At 40.2% G+C, this 20,996-nt stretch overlaps 1 pseudogene; it reads right to left on the bottom strand.

Annotated features, from left to right (window-relative positions):
* Positions 1-4,242: 4,242 nt before the first annotated feature.
* Positions 4,243-20,996, bottom strand: part of LOC117446255 (arf-GAP with coiled-coil, ANK repeat and PH domain-containing protein 3-like) — a 60,727-nt pseudogene continuing 43,973 nt past the window's right edge.

Below are 20,996 nucleotides of genomic sequence, written 5' to 3' on the forward strand. Positions count from 1 at the left end.
CCTTCTTCATTTGTGTTATAGCGGTAGAAAAACAAACATAGAAAGCGCATTACTGTCACCAGATGGAATGTTATGGAGAGGTGGAAGAATGCTCAGATTAGTTGCTTCAGTGAAAGTAGAAATACGGCAGTGTAAAAAAAAAACTGAAGTGGGAGAAGTACTCAGATATTGTACTTGCGTAAAAGTAGTAATAGACTGTAGGAATACCCTGTTACAAGTAAAAGTTCTGCAATCAAAATGTTACTCAAGTAAAAGTACAAAAGTATTAGCATCAAAATATACTTAAAGTAGGCTACTACAAGTAAAAGTACTCATTATGCAGATTAGTCAATTGCAGAATAATATATATTATATGAATTTGATTATACTTATTGATGCATTAAAGGTGTTATCAAAGTAATTAAAACTAGCTGCACCGGTATGCTGCAGGGTAGATTTAGAATGTACTCAATCTTGTTAAGGTGTGACTGAAGTGTTATTTAAGTTTTGTTTATATTTCACATTAATAATCCAAATCTGCAAAGTAATTTAAGGTATTAAATACATGTTGTGGAGTAAAAGTGCATGGTTTACCTCTGGATTGTAGTCGAGTATAAGTACAAAGTAGTATAAAATGGCAATACTCAAGTAAAGTACAAGTATTTCAAAATTGTACAGTACAGTACTTGAGTAATCTACTTAGTTACTTCTGACCTCTGAAACATACTCGGTTACAAATAAAAGAAAAATAGTATTCGCATCAAAAAATACTTACAGTAAAGTAACACAATTAAAAGTACTCCTTATGCAGAATGGCCCATTTAAGATATTTTTTATGATTTTATTTCAATGATTGGTGCATTCATTTGTTCATCTCTTCAATATTGGTGAAGGTGGGGTTTATTTGAGTTACTTTATACACTACTGTTTAGCTTAACCTGTAATAATAACTAATAATGTATGTGTAGATTTATATTTTGTATTAACCTAAATCTGCAAAGTAACTAAATAAAAAATGTATGTAGTGGAGAAAAAAACACAACATTTGTCTTAAATATAGTGTAGTACAAGCATAAAGTATAGCATCATGTGAACAAATAACTACAAGTACAAGTCCTTGAGTAATTTAAAGTACTTAGCTACTGATGTTATACCTATATCTTTCAAAAATCATTCAACTGCAACTCTAGGCTAATCAGCCTAGGATACAATTATTTGAATACCTTTACTTACATTGTAGTCCATTAATCCCCAATACAAGTGGGGCAGAGGTCCTCTTAGACAAAGTTAAAAAGAAAACACATTTTATCGTTTTAGGCCTTCTATTTTAGCCTATTTTTATTTTATTTCTGCCACCAGTTTCAAGACAGTTCATCAGAGATCTGCAGTTGACAAACAAACAACAATCACTGCACTGATCTAAAACATCAAGTTAATTTACTCATCATAGAGAGGATACCATTAAGCTTATGGTAACAATTGCATAACGTTCTGCTCTGGAGTGAATGAATGACAATGTAATGGCATCAGGGTTAATTTGCAAAGCCCTGGAAATAATACATGTTGTAATAAAGTTCAAAAGACATGCGCATTTACAGGGCAGTCTAACAAATACCGTGTTATATTATAGCAAAAGTTAAAGTCTCCATTTTGAAAGATATTTCCAAATATATCTTCTGCAAATGACTGAAGTGCAATAATCAATCTTGTGACATGATGAAATGACTTTGGTCATATTGAAATTACACCTGTGTAAAGTAACTGTTGGCACTGTATAACATTTTCACATGACCAAGACTTATTATTTTAACTGAACATTATTTACAATTGCAATTAAAACAATTATGAGACTGAAACAGATTATAGTCCCTGCAGGGTTCATACCACTTGCTTACGCCTGCAGCACTCCTTCCTCAGCAGCATCAAAATGTCAGTTTGAATGGGCCTGGACTGCCTCCCTCTATATTTCAAAGGGACCGAAGAGTGGCCAGTGTGTGGTGGTCAGTCTTCACTGTGGATTCTTAGAACAGCTGAACTGTAAGCTCCTTCTCCTCAACTTCTCGGGCTGTAGAGACGCGAGGAGAGAAAACTCGCGAAAGACATCAACACTGGAGTTGTCACCTGCAACAGGGGATACTAAAGTCAAGGGGGGGTTTCCCACTGCAGGGCACCGGGGAGACTGCAGTGACCAATCTGCTGGTTTTCAAATTACTTTAACATTGGTGAGTAATACAAGCCTTTTTAATGACACTACATACAGTAAAGGCAGAAAACCAGCAAACACTGCAATCTCCTTTAACCCACATTTCACCATTCATGAAGAAAGTTGGAGAAAAAGTCAAAGCCCCCAAAGCACGGCCTCAAGATTGAGTGAAGTTCCTGGGTCTACCGTGGTGGTACAAAGACACCCATTCCTTCAGGTAAGTGACTCGCTCTTCTATGAAGTGTGTTAAGTTAATTGAGTGAACACTGTGTGGATACCAGAAACTGAAGCTGCATTTTTTTGCACATTTTCTTAAGAAAGGTTACCCTTCTATGTGGGAGTCTTTGTTAGTTTGCAGATAGAAAATCAGGAAATTTGCAGGGAAAGAGTGGTGAGCATCCTGACCATTTCACTCCTATCCATCCTGGGATCACCCTTCCCTCTCTCGTACGTCGCCAAGGTCTACTTGGCTTTGATTAACCCTTGTGCCTCACTTTAAAAAGTTGCTCATATGGACAAAAAGGTCCACAAAAGAAATAACAAACATATTTACTATTTCCCTTTTCGTTGAGTTTAATCTTTACCTATCATTCGATTTCGGTATGGGATTTGTCAATGTTTAGCAAATAATAATTTTGATGCACTGAATCAAACGCAATCAAACTTTTATCCATGTATTTTTCCTTAATGTTTATTTGATTAGCTTTTCTTTTTTAATGCTTAATTTCTTTCATTTATTTTTTTTGTAAAGCACTTTGAATTGCCTTGCGTTGAAAAGTGCTCTATAAATAAACTTAACTTGCCTTGCCTTGCCTTACCTTGCCTTATACAGCAGCAATTATCCCAGTTGAAAGCAATGCTTATTTATTATATATTGTGATGTAATGGTTGTGGGATGAAAGGTTTCCTATAAATGTTTTTTTTTTAATGGGGGCCCTTTATTATTCTAAAGGGTCTGTCTGTATTTTGACCACACAGTTTATTATAGACTTATTATGATAGCTGATTAGAAGAAAAACATGTATGCCACAAATAGCCCAAATGATTAATTTAATTGAATTAAGTGTGAGGCACAGGGGTTAATTTACTAATTCAGATTTCATAATATGCAGTGTACCGTACTTACCATTCTCTGGGACATACAATGAATTAAATGTTATAACATTTTGGATAAATATTTCCCAATACATTACATGAATGCTGTATTGCCTCACGACCTCACGACACATCGCTCCTCCACAGTAGATTTCTGTTTAATGCTGAATGGCTCATTGCTCCACAGGAGACAAAAAAAGATTCCCAACATCAAGACAGCTCCAACTGTTTCCCAAAAGAGTGTGTGTGCAACAGAAACCCACAGCCACCAGGGAAAAGAGAATCACATTATCACACTAGTCCCTAAAAGACGGCCCAGGATGCTTCACTCACTCTATCCCGACCATCCTTGGGTTTAACTCTCCTGCTGCCCCCGGCAACCCCTGTGGTGACAGAAGCAATGATATGTCAGTTTATTTCCTCAAGTGGACATGTGCTTAGGTGTAAAGCGAGCAATTAGACATTTCCAACATGTGAAAGCATTCGTTAGTGATGGCATAATAATGCTAGTGAGGGCTCATTAATGTTTTAAAACTGGAGACACTAAATTATTCAAGGCACGGTATTGCTGATGCAGACTAGAAACTGAGACGCCATTTGAAACACCCCAAACACTAAAGTGATCTATAAATAGCATGTTGAGATTGAACTGGCAGCCTGGAGACATGTACACCTTCTTTAAAAAATGTACCATGAAAGAAACCATTGTATTGCTTTGAATAAGCCAAGTGCTGCCCCACATTGTATTATAAAACAACAGATACACCAAATTGTAAAAACGATAGCATTCTCCCAACACCTGGCAAAGCTTCTCCAAAGCTATATTTCATAACTTTAGAACAATAAGCATTGTCATCATTAGAGAAACTAATCTGTAGGTCTTTTGAATGGTATTGCTGCAATGTTGAGAGAATGTTATGAATAAGAGATGAGACAGGAAATGAGAGCAAAAAGCAGGAAGCAGGTTAGTTCATCAAGAGTTTCTCAGTTTTATTGTATGTTTTCTTTTCCCCCCTCAGTGCTTCTAAAGACAAGGAAGAAAGTATTCCAAAGATATCCAAATATCAGTGAACAGAAGAACGCCTCCAAGCAGAACTGTGGTACAGTGTTGCTTGACAGGTAGATTTTTTTTTTTAGAAGAGAATAAAAAGACACACATAAAACCAGATCAGGATCCATGATTGAATGCTGAGAGGCAGGAGGTTGGCATCAAGTTAAAATACACAAGTGTACTATTTACAGCAATTTGCTTTGAACAGCACCTTTAACCACTCCTACGTCAATACACACAATGGACACAACATTTAACACTTCCGCTAGAGCCCCTAACGGTTTGGTCACAGCAGCTTCACATCAACCCCTAGACTGGTTCTACTCGCAGTACATCACCTGCCATATCAAAATCCCTCAGGTCTGTCACATTATTTCTGTAACCTCTTTTCAACATGTGAGTACACTAACAGTGTTTCTACCACTCTGTCACTTCACAAAGCATGGTAAGACAATGCTGTTTCTACTCTGAACAGTTTCAGTTTAAAAACAAAAAGACTGTTATATAATACAACAATATCAGACAATTTCCCTTTAAAAAGTCTTTGGCTGAGGAAAATAAACCACAACATTAAAAAACAATTCATTATTGTTAGTAAGCTTATGGTGAAACAAACAAAACAAAAAGACAGGAATGAGGAAGTCACCACAGATTGGGTCCGTGGATGGAAGAATTGCACAGAGGTGCATAGAGTAAGATATTCCTGACACCAGAGGGGTCTTGGTGGTACATGCTCATTCCACAGGACTGCACTGCACGACGTGATCCGACCATACGAAACGTATTTAATCATGCTCAGAATGCAAACGATGTTGAACTTTTCCCCATAAAGAAATTCTGGCAAAGCATGCAGGGAACACTGCAGAAATAAGCCAGATGTATAAGTCATTTGACCCCACAAGTGTCTAAACTGTATTAAAGAAATGTGCTCCTTTATCTCATCACAGATACGGTAACATGGATGAGTACTTGGAACATAATGGAGGTGTCGTGAGTCTCCTTTGTCACTTAGGGTGAGAAGTAAATCCAGTTTTATACACTATCACTTCTTGCTGCTCTGGTTCGTCTGCACGGTAGCAAGTTCTCATCCTGACATAAAACAATGAACAAATGACTGCAATCCATTTTTAAAACGGTTCAATGTTACTAGATTTCCAATATGCTAGTGAATTCTCTTTAAGGGGTATTAATACCAATAATCCTAGCAATGTAAGGCCGTTCCGTTGGGAACATGAAAGCAAAATGAGTGTATATTATTATTATTATTATTATTATACAATGATGTTATCTAAAGACTTCCTGTCATAAATTCTAAGTAATGCTTCCAGGTTGAAATGACAATCATTAACGGAAATGCAGACGTAAACTGCATCCCAGAATGCATTGCACTGGTCCTCTGGGGAGATACACATAAATAAAGAGACAGACAATTGATATAGAATAGCTTGACGAGACAATTACAATGTAAAAACTAATAGGATGAAAAATAAAACAATTATAATACTGTAGATGGGAAAAGTGCACAGTTTCTTTTTTTCCTTTACATAATGTATCATACTATCGTATTATTTAACTATCTCTCAGTATTCCTTGTCCCATGCACTCACTCACTCATTCTCTCTCTCACTCACATAGTATCTTACAAAGCAGGCGAGGGTCTTTCTTCACGAGCCCTTCAGTATTTTTGTCACAGTTTTACATTACATTTCCCTTCCATCTTTATACACAGGAAACTACCCTGCCCAGCTCTACTGCAACGTGTCAGTTACTATTTTTTTTCTTAGTAATGGAACAAATACCATGTTTTTTTACCTCATGCCACAGCACATAGTTTAAAGATTACCCATATAATTTCTAAATACGTATATGTACATCTCGGATTAAGAAGAGTATGGTAAGTTGGATGTCACACAGATGGTCTGGATAGATATAAAGTGTATGGGGGGTAATGCAGAGGTAAGAGCTGTAAGGCAACCGTAAACCCACACCCTCACACAATAGGTTACAACACCACGTTATGGTAAGTTAGAGGATTACCCAGTTAGCAAAACACCAAAAAGCAGATGTCATTGTACGTGTCGTGAAGCTAGCATAGCGTGGCGGTTGCCGAGCAGAAAAGTAGTGTTGATGCAGAAAAATTGAGTTGTATTGTCAGTAGAGTTAAAAAGGTCCATCAGGGGTCTCCCTATGACACAACGCACCCCCATAATGTGCAAGTGGTACTGTATGCTCCTCTCCCCTCAAAAACCCCAAAGAAGTTCCCAGTAGACCCAGATCTACGTAAGTAACAGACTAGATCAGTGTCTAGGGGCAACCTCATCTACACAGTTATTTTAAGTTCATTCAGGAGGAACATTTTTATATATATATGTATATAAAGAGAGAGAGAGAGAGAGAGAGAGAGAGCACAAGCTTTGCTCCTCGATACGGAAGTGACCACTAGCACTCCTCTATGGTGAGACAGATGAATTCCTGGATGCACTTCCTATACTGCTGCTCAGTGGGGCTGCTGCTGTGGTATTGACCTGGTTGACCCAAAGGAGCCTCGGCCTCTCGCATCTCCTCGTTCATCCGCGCTAGACGCAACCTGGCAGAGAAAATAAAAAGACAAGGGGCAGAGCGAGGTGAGTGATGGAAGAGAGGGACACACACACATGGAAGCAGGAATGGGATAGTAAGACGGCGAATGACAGAAGGGAAAATAAGAGGGAGTAAAAAGGTTGAGATAATGAGGTGGGAGGAGACCGTGAGAATGGAAAGGTGGTGATGCGGTAAAGAGCCGCGAGGGAGATGGATCACAGAGGAGAGAAAAGGACAAGAGGAGGGAGGGAAAGAGAGACAACAATCAATAATTGGCTCTCATAAAGGAAATGATCAAATCCCTTTAAACCACTTTTAAAAGCATTTAAAAGCTTAAATAAGGTTGAAAATAAGAGATGACCACAAAGCTAGTAAGACAATGTCGAGTGTTGATCATTTTGTGTATTTTTATTGTTTTTAGTGAATTCCGAGCAGAGCAGTACAATAGTCCAATGTGTGCTACCTCAATACCTCACAACATTGATTATCAGAATTCCAATTTACAACATGACTATTTTATTATTTTACTAAATGAAATGAATATTTAATGTTTAATCTAAGTGATGAATCAATGTATAAATGATTATTAGAAACTTAATCAAAGGGCTGAGAAGTTTCTGGATCACTCACAGGGTGACGATGTCTGCGTTGGCCGCCTGCACAGCGATGCTGAGGGGGTCGTGACCCTGCTCGTCCACTTCCGATTGTGACGCTCCTCTCTTCAGGAACAGACACACTTGACTGCATGAAAAAAAGATGCGGAGAAAAGAGGTCAATATAGGAGTTATTGACACCAGGAACATGATGAATGATGAAGATATTAAAGATATTGGATTATGCCGGAACAAACGCATGTGGAATGAATAATGGAGAACTGATTTGGGGTGGATGGATGCCTAGTTACAACTGTGAGTGCAATGAACTTTTTTAATTGTTTTTTAAAAGTCATTTCTAGCTAATGTTTAAGTTTCCACTAACAGATATCATGATGGTGGGTATATTAGTGGTAATTACATCTCCCTTTTGATCTGGAGAATATTTGCTGTGAATCACTTTGGCAGCATGAATTGAATAAACGTCATTCAAAGCAGCGGCTCAGAGATAATTATATATTATGTTTACACTTACGCTGTGTTGTGAATGAAAGAAATTAGTCATGTGAAAAAAAAAGTTCTCTGTGAGTAGTTTTCATTAGGTGTTGCAGAGAAAAAACGTTCACGTTCATGCCTGCACTTCAATTGAATCACATTCAGGTTCAATATGCACTAGGAGGCACAGAGGAGCTATAACGACTTTCTTCTTTTTTTTGAAGGCGTGTCTTACCCAGTGTGTCCCAGGTTGGTGGCGTGGTGCAGCGGGCCTCTGCCCCTCATGTCCCGCTGGTTCACATCGGCACCGTCTGTAGCAGGAACTCACATGCGATTCAGAGAGCCCTGAGAGGAGACATAGAGAGATTTTTTAATTTTTTTTTAATTGTATTGGTCTGTCGACTTCGGCAGATTTATTTTTTATTTCAACCCAGACATTTTTTATATTCTCTCACTCCAGATACATCTACATGATTTGATAGGCTTCACAAACACTCTCTTACCCCGACCACAGCCTGAATGAGCGGCGTTTTGCCCTCCTCCTCATTGGCAGCGTGTACGTTGGCACCGTGCGCCAAGGCCTCCGCCATGAGAGGTAGGTTGTGCAGACGGGAGGATCGGTGGAGCAGCGCACCCGGGTGGAGCTCCCTAGGGTCTTCAGGGTCTGAAGATACTTCCTGTTCAATCTCCACCTCACCACTGGAGGACTCCTCCGACTCCTCCTCTGAGGTTAGGAAAGGAAACGCAATGAAGGAATGTTGAAAACAGGAATGTGATAGGGGATACCATGCTGTGTTCTCTATGTTCTTTGTTAGGCTGCTTGTAGACGATTCCTGTCAATGAGTAGGGCCAATTTGAGATAATATTAAAAGCAATACTATTTATTAGATTTATCATAATTGTATTGTGCCAGCGGTAAGAATCTGTGAGGATGTTTTCAGTGGAGCAGATTATATTTCAGACTGTTTGAATGGATCGGACATCACATCAATGTCTACTCATTTAAGGCAATATTTGTTAAGCTACAGCAGCACTGAGTTTTATGTTTTAACATTAAACTATACATGCAATTTAAAACATAATACATTAAAAGTAAAAACAATTGATCACATCACTTCTACTTTGCAGTGATCGGAAATAGGAACTTTTCATCCAGTTGTAGATGGGTTACTGTAACGTGTATTTAATGTCCACCACACACACTCTTACCTTCTTCTGTGACGCTGTCCACCACCGAGCCAAATATCAGGATGTCTGTGCTGCCGTCAGTACTTCCTCCCAGGCCGCTGTCGCTGCTCAGACCTGCGGGGCCAAGCAGCGCCCAAGCCATGGACACGTTAATCATTACAGAGCACACACTGCTCTACTCACACACACACCACACACACACACACACAACACACACCACACACACCACACACACACACACACACACACACACCACACACACACACACACACACACACCACACACACACATCACACACACACACACACACACACCACACACACACACACCACACACACACACACACACACACACCACACACCAACACACACACACCACACACAGACACAGCACCCACCATCACTGATAGGACTGCATCGTTTTCACCCTTTTGACAGACTGAATGTGTCACACAACCCCGAAAGACTATACAAGATGTCGCCTAAAATACATATAGATGTTACATTGTTGTTATTTACCAATCTATATGAGGTAAAAACCTCTTACCTGCAATATTGGATAACATTGCAAGTACTTTGTTCCTGTGTGTACTAACTGGGTTGTGTACTGACTGCGTTGTGTACTGACTGCGTTGTGTACTAACTGTGTTGTGTACTGACTGGGTTGTTAACTAACTGTGTTGTGTACTGACTGCGTTGTGTACTGACTGGGTTGTTAACTGACTGGGTTGTTAACTGACTGTGTTGTGTACTGACTGCGTTGTGTACTGACTGTGTTGTGTACTGACTGCGTTGTGTACTAACTGTGTTGTGTACTGACTGGGTTGTTAACTAACTGTGTTGTGTACTGACTGCATTGTGTACTGACTGGGTTGTTAACTGACTGTGTTGTGTACTGACTGTGTTGTGTACTGACTGTTGTGTACTGACTGTGTTGTGTGCTGACTGCGTTGTTAACTAACTGTGTTGTGTACTAACTGTGTTGTGTACTGACTGGGTTGTTAACTAACTGTGTTGTGTACTGACTGCGTTGGTTACTGACTGGGTTGTTAACTAACTGTGTTGTGTACTGACTGCTTTGTGTACCGACTGCTTTGTGTACCGACTGCTTTGTGTACCGACTGCTTTGTGTACCGACTGCTTTGTGTACCGATTGCTTTGTGTACTGACTGCGTTGTGTACTGACTGCGTTGTGTACTGACTGCGTTGTGTACTGACTGCATTGTGTACTGACTGCGTTGTGTACCGACTGCTTTGTGTACCGACTGCTTTGTGTACCGACTGCTTTGTGTACTGACTGCGTTGTGTACCGATTGCTTTGTGTACTGACTGTGTTGTGTACTTACTGCTTTGTGTACCGACTGCTTTGTGTACTGACTGTGTTGTGTACTGACTGCTTTGTGTACCGACTGCTTTGTGTACTGACTGGGTTGTTAACTAACTGCGTTGTGTACTGACTGCGTTGTGTACTGACTGCTTTGTGTACTGACTGTGTTGTGTACTTACTGCTTTGTGTACCGACTGCTTTGTGTACTGACTGTGTTGTGTACTGACTGCTTTGTGTACCGACTGCTTTGTGTACTGACTGTGTTGTGTACTGACTGCTTTGTGTACCGACTGCTTTGTGTACTGACTGCTTTGTGTACTGACTGCTTTGTGTACTGACTGTGTTGTGTACTGACTGCATTGTGTACTGACTGCTTTGTGTACAGACTGTGTTGTGTACCGACTGATTTGTGTACCGACTGTGTTGTGTACTGACTGCTTTGTGTACTGACTGCTTTGTGTACTGACTGTGTTGTGTACTGACTGCATTGTGTACTGACTGCTTTGTGTACTGACTGTGTTGTGTACCGACTGATTTGTGTACCGACTGTGTTGTGTACCGACTGATTTGTGTACCGACTGCTTTGTGTACCGACTGCTTTGTGTACTGACTGCTTTGTGTACTGACTGCTTTGTGTACCGACAGCTTTGTGTACTGACTGCTTTGTGTACCGACTGCTTTGTGTACTTACTGCGAGGACCATTGCCGGTGTCAAAGTAGGAAAATAGTGAATCCAGCTCATCTGGACAGAACAGAGAGTCCCGGCGAAACTTTGCTGCAGCTGCTACCAGATGACAAAACAACACAACAAGATTTCAGTCTTGGATTCTATAAATATACACATATCTTGCAGCTCTTGATTTCATGCGCCTGGTGCTACTACAGAGAAGTTGATTCTCTGCACTGACCTGCTGAGAGGTTTGCAGGGGAGGCGCTGCCCGGCTCGTAGCGATGGTATTTCCTGCGGACCTTGTTGGGGGCCCGCACAGAGCTGTTGTGTCGTCGGCACTTCTTCACTGTCCAGGGACGGGACTTCCTTTCACCCTCCACCAGAGCCTCACTCCCACTCATCTTCTTCAGGAAGCGTTTTTCCACGTACTTGGACTTGATCCAGGCCTCTTTCTCCTGCCTGGGGGCAGATGATCAGAAACTATTTTTAATAATTTGAGATCTGACATGAACAGATAGCTGCGTGTATCATGAATTGTATGATAAATAATATGCTGGAAACTGAAAGACAGGTATCACTATGCAGATAAGTCGGTGAACATACCTTTTAATTAACTTATAAATAATAATATTATATATAGTAGACTATTTTTATCCCTTGCCAATTGCTCCTCTTGGAGTGAAGACTGAAAAGGAACATCTTGCATGTATTAATGTTGCAATTGTCCAAAGTGTTGGCAATATGTAATTATGATCATGCTAAGAAGGCTATTTTAATTGGATTGACTGACCTTGTACTGGACGGTCCAGGTTTTTTAACTCCCATCTCTTGGCAGGATCCCTCATAGATGTGGTTAATCACAGTGTTCCCCAATTCACACATCAGCTAAACATGAGAGAAAGAAGGAGGATAAAGATGGGGGACGGAGATAAAAGGAAACAAAATCAGTTATTCTGCAAAGCACTGAAGCAAAGATAAATGCAACTCTGTGGAAGAAGCTACTGGCAATTTTGTCAGGAGACGCACCTTGAGTAATTCTGGCTCCCATGAGTCTAACGTCAGTGAACGCACTTTTGAGCAATGGACGCCTAAACTCCTGAAAGAAACAAGGGAGAAAGAGATTATATAAAGAAAGTGAAGTGTGAGAAGTGTTATTCTGCATATTTTGAAACATTTTTATTACACTGCCTGAGGTGGCAAACTTTCTTTTGTTAAAATCTCAAGAGCAGAGCTAAAAACAGCCTTTTTTAATGACTTCAACATGAACATGGTGACTTTAATCAGCTCAACACACCCGTATGTTTAACTACATCTAGAACATATCTTCAAAACTGTCGAATCTGAGTTTATGTAATGGAAAGTGGAATGGGGTTAGTCAAACACTAGCCATCAGAGGAGACACTACAACATTATCTTTGAATAAAATGCAATGTTTTTATGTGAATTAAATAGAAAGAAAAAGCAGAAACAGGACAAACATGACTTAGAAAAGGTGGAGAGGACGACTTGGAAAGATGTGTTGAGATGGCTTTTTCTTGCAGCACTTTGCTATAGATGGTCTATTCACACTGACAAACCCAGTTCTGTTTTTCTGTATTTCTTCTCATCTCTAAACAAGCCCTCTTGTTCTGCTCAGTGCAGTTACCTGTGGATCCCCGAGCACTCGATGCAGAGCAGCACTCCCAGGTTGATGGAGGCCCAGCAGGGAGCCGTTTGGCTGCAGTCACAGCACAGATCGTTGCCAGGCAGGCTCTGGACCCTCTGCAGGAGGCTCTCCCCGCCCCCCCGCACCCCTCGGTCAGCCCTCTCTCTGGGCTCGCTGGCAGAGTCGATGCTGCTGGTGGAGGGCGAGGCTGTCCGGTCCAAACGCTGCAGAGAGGCAAGCAGGTCAGAGATTCTGAAGCTAAACCAGGGACCAATTTGTAACAAAAAGAAACAGCACTTGTATGCTGTTAAATGACGGTTGTTGTGTTTGTGCTGTGTTCGTTCGTACCTCAATGTAATAATTGTCGGCGATGTCTTTGTAAGCAGAGGCAATGCTTGCCTGGACAGCCTGGATCCAAGCCTGCCGCAGCTTCTCAGACTCAGCCTGCAGCATGCAGCTCCTATAGAAATGTAGATTTAATTTAATACACAACCCTGACTGTCTATAAGTTACGAGTGATACAGTCAAGAATGCAACAATCTATAGGCGAAGAGAAGATCTAAAATGTACAAAGGAATACAAACTTGAACATTCTCTTATATTTAAGCTGTAAATGTGTAAAATTACGAAATAATATATTTTCTAAGAATATTCAATCAAAAAATGTGCGAGAGACATTGCCTTGTATCAGGAACTACAACACATACTGTACAAGTCACACACACACACACACACACACACACACACACACACACACACACACACACACACACACACACACACACACACACACACACACACACACACACACTTACTTAGTTGGTGAAACCACCTCGAAGCAGAACCTCCTCTCGTTATCTTCACACAGTTTGACAGAGCATAGCCTCAGGTCCTCCACCACCACCGTCAGAGAGTCCTGTCATCAACAGCGAGACACGTGTCACAACAACTCTACCATATTCACCCTTCATGCGACAAAAGCATGTTAGCCCTATTCTTCTCCACTAATGTGCCAACTATTGTATAATTTTCATAATGGTTATGAAAACAAATGCTGAATTAAAATGTACCTTGAGTTTCTTCTGGTAGACCAGCTGGCTGTTTTGTATAGAAAACCACCGCCTTTAGAAGAGAACAACATGAGGTTAGACAGTTTCTGTGAGATATAAATGATCCATCATATGTATGCTTGCTGAAATTGGTCAAGCAAAGGAAAAAACTGTTCATTGCAAGTGGGTTTATTGAATCTTTAAATGAGTATTGAAAATGGAGGCTGGAGGGCATTCTTCTGTCTTATCAAGTATCTTTTTAGGCTAAAGGTAAAATCATCCAACATGACACATGCCTTTGTATTGTTGTTGAGCCTTACTAAATTCACTGTTTGTTCATTTTGTGTTGCATGTGTACTGGTTATCTCATTATTGTCTTTTAAATTGTATGTTGACTTCAGTTAACCCTCTCTGCTATGATCTTCCTCTTTACTGCTCTGTTACCTGTTCCAGGTCTTGAACGCGTTGCTGGCCCTTTTGAAGAGGTATCCCTCCATAACCACACCATTGGGTGCGTCCACGTTGAACTCCAACTTAGGGTCATCATAGGAAAAGTCCTGTAGGAAGAATAAGAAGATTCATTTTAGGGTCTGGCTTTTTGTTTCCCGTGATTTCATTTGAAGAAGATGTGTTTCTTCTGGCCTCAGACAATTAAAAGAGTGCCCGGTGAACTGCCTGAAACCATTGTACTGTAAAGGCAACGTTTCCATGATTTAGTTGCTCCTGCTCTGCAAAACCAAGACTAATGTCATCAGGAAAAACAACAGTCATCATGTCCTTTCGTCCCTATGAACTACAGTTATTGGTAATGTTATCATTCCTCCTGTACACACTGGCCCCAATGAGTTTCGTTCCCAAAAGCAACTCCACTGTAAGTGATAGGGGTCAAAATCCACAGTATTAAATTGCATGGTAAAGTTCAACTGAAGGCACTGCATGCATACAATATGATTAGATACTGGAGCAATAGGAGTAGAAGTCCAACTTATCATAACAAGAGGAGACAGAGATAACACCTTATCAGCACTTCATACAGTAGCTGGGCTCACACGTTATCCGAAAATGTTTCTGTGTTCCCCCACAAAAATAAAAAAATGCTCTCTGCCCTCTTTACATGAGTTTACCTTTTAAAGAATATGTCAAATCTGCAACTATCTACCATTCACCTAAACGATTATATCACTGCTAATCTGTTTTGTGCACACATAGTTGGATTTCCAAAGAAATGCATTCAGAACCAGATGCCACATGTTCAGCGAGGCGGAAAACACAAGAGCAAGGATTTAAAAGAGAGCCAAACCTGAGGTTGGGTTTCACTATTGTCAAGCAGGCCTTTAGTTTATGGCAAGGTGACACTGGGCATATGGCAAGCTGTGCGCGCACCCACCCGCACACACACACCCGCACACACACACACACACACACACACACACACACACACACACACACACACACACACACACACACACACACACACACACACACACACACACACACACACACACACACACACACACACACACACACACACACACACACACACACACACACACACACACACACACACACACACACACACACACACACACACACACACACACACACACACACACACACACACACACACACACACACACACACACACAGACAGAGTTGTCCTCATGCACTTTCAGATCCTTTTTGGACTTTGTTTTAAGAACCTATAGGCTTTTTGTATTGATTGTTCCAGCAGCCACAAGATACACAACATGTGAACTATTTTGTTCTTTCAATATTGCTATAACTTAGTGTAAATGTGAACAGCTCAGAAGAGTGACAGCATGTTATGTTGGTATAATCAGAAGGCAACAGTTATATGTATTTTTAGCAAAATCTTGCCAAAATTGAATGTGTGGAAACATTCAGCTCAGGTTTAGCAAAAACATGGTGAGATGTGATACAACAGTCTGTCTACCTGCTGAGGAATTCAGAGATCAGAAGCAGACACACATATGGACTCAAAAGATTTAAAAGGAGCATGTGCACAAACACAATGACACAAATATGTTTTAAAGCACAAAAGCTTAAGTGCTACCTCAAACTAAAGACAGATCACTAATGAAAGTTCATTTTCACCATGCTCGAGGAAAATAAGGCAAATTAACAAAAACAGAAGATTTTGTCTCAATTAAACTAACCTGAGACATGTTAAACACAGCAATAATGCAATAAATAAATGATGTCTCACCAGTGTAAAGTCCAGCCTGCCAAATATCTTCATCTTAACCAAACTGATATCCAACAACATCCTAAAATAATAGATTCAAAAACGAAATAGCCTAATAAATAAATAAATAATTGAAAGATGTGTGTCTTAGAACAAATAGCATGTCTAAAATACCCGCAGTGTTATTAAAAGTAGCTGGAGAACCAAGGACACGCGTGCATCCCTCTCGGGTCCAAATGAGAGACTGGCAGCCAGCAGCAGCTCTCGTGCCGTTCCTCCACTCAAAGTCACCTATCCGCCGCCCCGGGTGAGTGTGGCGCGAGCGCTCATTATCATACAGCTGTCACAGGGTCCTCGTGCCCCGCTGACCCCGTCGCGGCTGTCGCAGATCAAACATTTCACTTTTTACGTCCCGTGCCTCCTCTCCGCCCCACACCGCGATGTAAGCCTCAACTCTCCCCTCAGGAGGCCCGGGGGTTTTGGCCTCAGTTTTGAAGAGTCAGCTTTCCATCTGTCTGCGGCTCTGAAACACTATTCCTGCTTAATCAAGCGGACATTATTGCTCCCCAAACACCAGCCCGGAGCCCCTTCTTCCCACCTTAAATCAGCCACGGAGGATAGCAGCACACAAGTGTCCAAACCATGGACCCACAAATCTAGCCTATATCGTAGAATTGATTATTCTTAGGCAGTGGCGGAAAACGTCCTCAGCTCTTATAAGTAAAAGCACTAATATCCCAATCAAAACATATACTCCATTAAAAGTAAAAGTCCTGAGATCAAAATGTTTCAGAAGTATTATCAGCTAAATGTACTGCGAATTGTGCAGAATGCCTCAAATGTGTTTTATTATTATATAATACAATATGAGTATCATCATTTGTTTTTTAATGCTGTAATACGTCAATGTGTAGCAAGTTTTGGAAAGTACTGAGTAAATTAGTCGTAAATATATATCATATAAACATGAATTTATGTAAAAAGTAGTTACAAGAGTCAAATAAAAGTAGCAGTACAAAGTAGCAGACATTGAAAATACCCTAAGATTACCCCAACATTATAATTAAGTTATTACTTGAGTACATTCACTCAAGTTACATTCCACCACTGTTTTTAGGATTATTGAAATACACATGAGACTGTGTAAAATGAGACTATTATATTTGACCTTTAACAAGTTATTTGTGTTATTAAAAAGTGTGTCTGTTTGTTGTTGAGCAACATACCAGACACACCTGTTTAATAATGCAGTCCAACACAACACTACACATACAGCAGCTTAAAATGTTTCAGGAAGTGATATATTAGCGACATTAAATCCCTGCTGTGTCTATATTTGAATCAGTTGCTGTCTTTTTACTTATTTATTTTGAATTATACAGTTTTACTTTTGAATGTACAGCGGAGAGTAAATGTGGGGGTTAGACCAAAGACATTTAAATATTTGTTTATTTTCCTCTCTCCATGTTTAATTTGTGTAATGTCTTATTATAGATAAAGCTAAATGCTAACTTACATACTTCTTAATGATGTCTGACGTTTATCTGATACTTTTCTATAACGTATGAATGAATGATCCATTCTCGTGTTCTTCTTGGAGTACGTTTTCCTGATTTCTATTTGGTTCTTTTTGGCATATTTATATGGTCTGATTATCTCACGCGGGGACGACATAACGTATTCAAAGCCCTGATGCAATATTATATAGGCTACGAACACAGACACATAGGCTACATGCATGCCCTTTTACTTATTATAAACAGAATATGTTATAGCTTTAGATCATTAGAACTGACACAAGGAAAAGTGATACAGAAGCCTGCATAGTATAATTTTGTTTTTAAATACTTTCTTTTCGATTCACTACAGTTTCCCTACAGCCCTTGCATAGTTTGTTTTTATGTTTTTGCCTCTCTGTCTGTTTACTTCTCCCGGGCTTAAAAAGTTCTACTGCCAACATCTGTAACAATGGAGGAGGCGAGAGCTGAGGCGACAATCCCCCTGGGAGCCACAATGAAGTCCTGCACACATAAAAGACTGCTGTGAAAGAATGGGGAGAGGAGAAAGAGGGAGACTGTGAGGTATAAAGGAGGGGGGTGGTGGTCAGGGGAAATCGCAGTTCCACCATAAAAAGTGAGAGAAAAGGACAGCTTCACAAAAAGGAGAGGAAGAGAACAACGCAATTGTAAAGGAACAGAGATTTGATAATAAAAATGTTTTTCTCTCGGCTGCCAAGATCCTGGTATTGGCTTCAAATGTCAGCAGATGTCCACTTTACTGTAAGTGAGTGTTTATTATGAACCTCTTGATTTATAAGATATCCGCCGTCCTCATAATGAAAGCAATATGAGACACAAACAATCCTAATGAAATCTCGTCGGAGTATGACAGTTACTTAATGCTCTATTCATAAAGGATGTGTACCATCTATAATTGATAAAACCCTCCGTCTCGTGGCTTTGCTTCCAGCGCCACGATATTTGCATATCTGACAGGGGTAGTTTTAAGGGGGAGAATATGAAGTGCATCGTGGCAACTTTCTCTCCTGAATTGTAGATCTGCTCCCTGCGTTTTCTTTCTTAATGTTTCTTCACAGATGCCATTACTTTACAAAGTAAGATGGTAGTCAACAGAGGAATACCTTATTATCTGACTTTCTCGAGCATCATCACCGTTCAGCTTTGATAACCAGTTTCGCAAAATCGCCATGCTAATGACTCTCTTCAGGGAAAATGCTTTTCTTCGTATCCCAAATGTGTTTATTCACTGTAATTTGTAATATAAAAAGTGAAAGTCAACGCTTATTTAAGTCACAAGCAAATTACTAATGTTGTTTTGGAAAATCCCAAATATTAAACTAAACTGGGATAACAAAGTTTCATTCTTTATATTGAGGAATCTTACACTATCATTCAGAAGTGACCACAGAGAATATAGTCTTCTTCATCTTGTTCTTGTCTGGATTTTTTTAATCCTTTTGTCGTTTTGTTCCATCAACATTACTGTGCTCCGTAATGCCATCTGTTGACTGGCTGCTGGCAGTGGGTTGAGGCTGGCATCGTGCACAACATCAGAGAACAGAGCCAGCTGTGCTCCGATCCTCTTACTACTGCTTTGTTGCTTTATTTTATTAGATTAAAAGAGTGTTTTCTATTTTTATACAGACTAAAACTAGGACTGTCAGGATTTGACAACTCAAAGTTAGATCTTGTCTTCATTAGAATCTGCTGCCTGTTTCCTTCTCTTTTGAGAAAATACAATGTCATATTGTAGATATCTGGGGCATTGTGGTTAGTTTTACATATATTTAAATATCTAATATATAATGAAAGCTACTCAGTCTAAGAAGTCTATATTAATGTGTAAAGTAACAGTAAAATCCTTACCAATACAAGTTCCAATTCACATGCATTGCTTTTGTATGTAGCATTGCATAATTCCTTATTTGTTATTATTATGAAGAAATATTCGTTGATTACTCCGTATTTGTCATCTTACCGTATGTTGCAAAATGCAAACACTGCATGCCGAGTGTGACATATTGATTAGCTGTTGAGCATTAAATAAGATTAGGGGAGAAAGATTGCAGATGTGTATCTTGATACACAGAATGGGATGAAAAAAGAGATCAAAAGAACTAGTTATTTTTTATGGGATTGAAAAAATCTATAAATAACAGATTACATTTCAAAAAGAACAAAACAAGATAATAAAAACACAGATAGGAAAACATCATAGCTAGGAATCTATTTTTAAGCTTCTAGTTTGAAAACATTTTTTTCTTAACTGGCTGGCAGACATGTTGACGAATCCTTCTCAGCGTTCAGTTTTTAGATTAAACAAATGGAGAAGCACAGAATAGCAGCATGAAAGCTTCAAAGAGAGAAGCTGTGTGTGTGTGTGTGTGTGTGTGTGTGTGTGTGTGTGTGTGTGTGTGTGTGTGTGTGTGTGTGTGTGTGTGTGTGTGTGTGTGTGTGTGTGCGTATGTGCGCTTTTTTGAGGAACAAAGGAGGAGTGTTTGCCGCTGTGTGCATTTGAAGGACAGAAACAATCTGAAATAACCTAAAAAACTAATCAAGAGAACAAAGACACATCAAACGAGAGGCAAAAATAATCTAAGTTTTACACAGGCAAGGTGGAGAAAAGTATCGCATGTCACAGGGGCTGAAGTGGAAGCATTAATGGACAATGTTTTGTCTGCGATGCTTCCAGACATACACAAACCTTCCCAGATACACATTCACACTTTACAAGATGAAGAAATCTCACACACACACACACACACACACACACACACACACACACACACACACACACACACACACACACACACACACACACACACACACACACACACACACACACACACACACACACACACACACACACACACACACACACACACACACACACACACACACACACACACACACACACACACACACACACACACACACACACACCCTATTGATTCCTGCAACTAGAGCCAGCATGTGGTGACCATAAAACTCCATACATCACTCAATCTGTTCTACATGCTACACACACACACACACACGTCCACATGAGGTACTGGAGTTTGATGTAAACACAGGAGAGTTCAGACCAGGGGGGTATACTGCGAAGCAGGATTTTCGCTTAGCCGGCTAAATTCAGGGAAAACTCCGGCTTTCCGGTCATCCGAAGCTGGTTCTCTTTTTAGCAGGCTAGATCTCCATGGTAATATATGCTAAGCATCTAACCTGGTCGGGACCAGGTTAGGTTGCAGGCTAAAGGCCCTGACACACCAACCCGATTTTGGGAGTCAGAGGCCGTCAGAGGCTGTCGGGCATTCGCGGCGCCGTAGTCAGGTTGGTGTGTCCCGCACCGTCGACCGTGACACGCCTTATTTGGACTGCCAGACCCGATGCATGGCC

Source organism: Pseudochaenichthys georgianus, chromosome 5 (genome assembly GCF_902827115.2).
Source record: "Pseudochaenichthys georgianus chromosome 5, fPseGeo1.2, whole genome shotgun sequence".
In the NCBI taxonomy this organism is placed as follows: domain Eukaryota; kingdom Metazoa; phylum Chordata; class Actinopteri; order Perciformes; family Channichthyidae; genus Pseudochaenichthys; species Pseudochaenichthys georgianus.